Below are 3037 nucleotides of genomic sequence, written 5' to 3' on the forward strand. Positions count from 1 at the left end.
CTGCATTTTTGTTTTGGTATGAATGTTCACATTAGGGGAATTTGTCTAACAATGGGTACCAATGTTGCAGCAACTACTGTAACGCGGATGGAAATAAAATGTTGTATTTCACTGGGCACCCCAGAGCATTATTGACTATACAGGCCGCCAAATAAGAGGAAAACCGCACCCCAATACAACAGCTTTGGGATAGTTTCTGGCCTCTCACATACGTGGTAATAGAATACCGAAGGAGTGAAGGAAAACGGGGCTAACGACTCCTCTTGACATTTCTGCCGACAACAGATGCTCCTTGGTTTTGGTTTTGAGCTTCTCGCGTGTTACTGAAGATGCACTCATCCAGGCAAATGAATACTTTGGATTAAGAGGCCAGACATCAGGCAGTCAGCTGGTGAATTAAGTGCTATAGAATGCATGAACCGCTTAACAACATGTGAAAACCAAAAGTTAATATTATTAATTCAGTATAACGTTGGATCAATGAAAACGCCTGGAGTTTCTGGACAGCATGGAAGTGCAACTGAGTGTCGTGGAGAAAGGACTGGATTCTCTCTTTGAAAATTATAGATCTGATTTACACAGGAGATGTGTCAATTCATAAAATCACGTGAGACCCAGTCCATTTTTATCGGCCTTTTATAGCTCATCTCCTTATCGAACCTATTTTATGAGAATAGTGAAGGGATATTTCAGCATATTTTTCAACTGATTTCTAAAAATAGACTGTGTCACAGCATAAATAAGAGTGTTAGTGCAGCAGCTCAAGACCTTCAGCATGGAAACTATTTTATTTAAAAGGATAGATATCCCAAATGATACATCACTGACTAAATGCAATCACTTCCACAGTGAATACATCAGTAAAGTTGACAAGAAAAATATAAAATTAGCCGAGAGCACAAATAGTTAAATGATAGATTTTCTTCGACACACCATTTCTGGATCTGTGTTACTCTCCCCACTTCTGTGGACCTGGAGTCTCCTGCGGGCTCAACTGGTTGTTAAAATGTGTCTGAGGGTGAAAGTGTTCAGAGCAGAATCAAGACAAATGGAACGCATCGGGTCAGAATGTAATGTAGAAAATCGATTATTGTTCAGAACAATGTCTTGACAGTGGCAGCTTCCGTACCACAAAACCAGCGATCAATCTGAAGAGTATACGTGCTTTTATACATGAAATACCAGCCAATGATCTTCAAGCAGCTCGGGGCAGTCAGCATTCACAAAACCAAATATGCTGACATGCTGCTACAGTGGTAGCATGGCCGAGCGGTCTAAGGCGCTGGATTTAAGTTCCAGTTTCTTCAGAGACGTGGGTTCGAATCCCACTGCTACCAGGTTGATTCTTCTGCACGGTATGATACCCTGCAGACATATGATGGGTTGAATGACTTGGTTTAGCAATCGGATTCTATGAGGCTCCGGAGTCACTTTAGAATAAAAACAATACTTTAAATACTCAGTGTGCATCTACAAATATTTGCCATACCCTTATGTAGATAATCCTCAGCTCTGGAAATACTAACATATTGGCTTCACAGTGCACTCACTCTGTAAAGACACAGAGAGCTCAGGAATGAGTTAAAGAGAGGTAAATTATATTTCCGCATACTTTGCTGAATTTTGTTGTGAAGTTTCTACGTTAATCACAACGTTCCCTGATGTCTATTTTTATGAAAATTGAGAGAAAGGGGTGCTGTTGAATAGACATTTTAGTGAAATAACGACACTGACTCTGAGCAACAGGCTCTTTAAATGGGAAATAGCGCCGAAAACATTTCGGGATTCAAAAGGAAATATCATATGTAGTGAAGATAAATGTGCTTAACAAATGGTTTAACTCACCTCAGCGCCTCTGGGAGAATTGACAGGTATAGATCCCAGTTTCCGTCACCTGACCCACATCAACAAACTAAGCGAACGCTAATTGATGGTCTATATCTCAGATCAACCAGCTTTCTATTGCACAGTTTAAATTTCACGAATCCTTGCAGTTGATTCTAAGATAACTTCAATGGGTGCATTTCCGAAGGGAACACCCCTCCAGATCAGATTCTCACAGACGAATTTAAAGTTCAACGAAAGCCTGGCAGCTAACTGACAATCTGGATCAATGCATGTATTGTCAACAGGAAGACCCTGACTTGTCAGATTCACATTGTCCAGTTTAAATGCATTCAGCTTGATATATAAATCTCAATCTGCATCCTTGGTTGCGTTCCCCACAGGCATGTACTGACAAATGAGGATCACAGCTCATAGTTTAAACGTAATCAAACTTGATACTTTCGTGTCATTTCGCATCAATAGTTTTATTTTCGACAGGCGCACCCAGACTAATCAGTGACCATGAACTAACTAATCCCTGATCGGCTGTCATGCAGAATAAACTTGATTTTCTCAACTCAGTTCATATTCGTGCGAAATGGCCTGATGAGTGCAAGGCAAAACATCTTCGAGAAAATCCGAATTTCCTTTCAACGAGAAGCCTGGTTAGACTGCATAGCAGGTTACTACACGGCAATTCCTGGAGCAACCAGGAGTTAATGGAGACTTAAGGAAAATCAGTGGAGGAAAGTCATGATAGTGACGATTCAGATTCTAATACCTCAGCTCGTGTTGAGAAGAACATGATCTGTATTAAGGCTGCATTGTGCCCAAAATCTATTATTTCCCCTGACTTTCACCAAAATCGGCTTCTTAGAATCATAAGATGTAGGAGCAGAATAAGATCACTCATTCTGTCTAGACTGTTCCACCGTTCAGTGAGATTGTGTTTGAATCCAATCTCCCACAAAATCACTTTCTTGCCCTATTCCAAAAACCCTCGATTCGGTTCCTGATTAAAAGTCTGTCTATCCCACCTTTGAATCCACTTGATGACTCAATCGCAGCAGCCCTCTGCAAATGAAGAATTCTACAGAATCACGAGCTTATGAGAAAAACTATTTCTCCTTATCTCTGCCTGAAATGCATACCACCTTCTAGTAAGGCTATGCCCTACTGTACCAGCCTGTCCCACACACTCTCCACACGT

General features: G+C 40.9%; 1 non-coding gene across 1 annotated transcript; it reads left to right on the plus strand.

Annotated features, from left to right (window-relative positions):
* The first annotated feature begins 1255 nt into the window (after positions 1 to 1255).
* Positions 1256 to 1337, plus strand: trnal-uaa (transfer RNA leucine (anticodon UAA)). The gene has a single exon. It is a non-coding gene; the product is annotated as a tRNA-Leu (tRNA).
* Positions 1338 to 3037: the final 1700 nt, after the last annotated feature.

This window comes from Chiloscyllium plagiosum, unplaced genomic scaffold (genome assembly GCF_037043375.1).
Source record: "Chiloscyllium plagiosum isolate Xiang-an unplaced genomic scaffold, Cpla_swu_hap1 HiC_scaffold_41, whole genome shotgun sequence".
NCBI lineage: Eukaryota > Metazoa > Chordata > Chondrichthyes > Orectolobiformes > Hemiscylliidae > Chiloscyllium > Chiloscyllium plagiosum.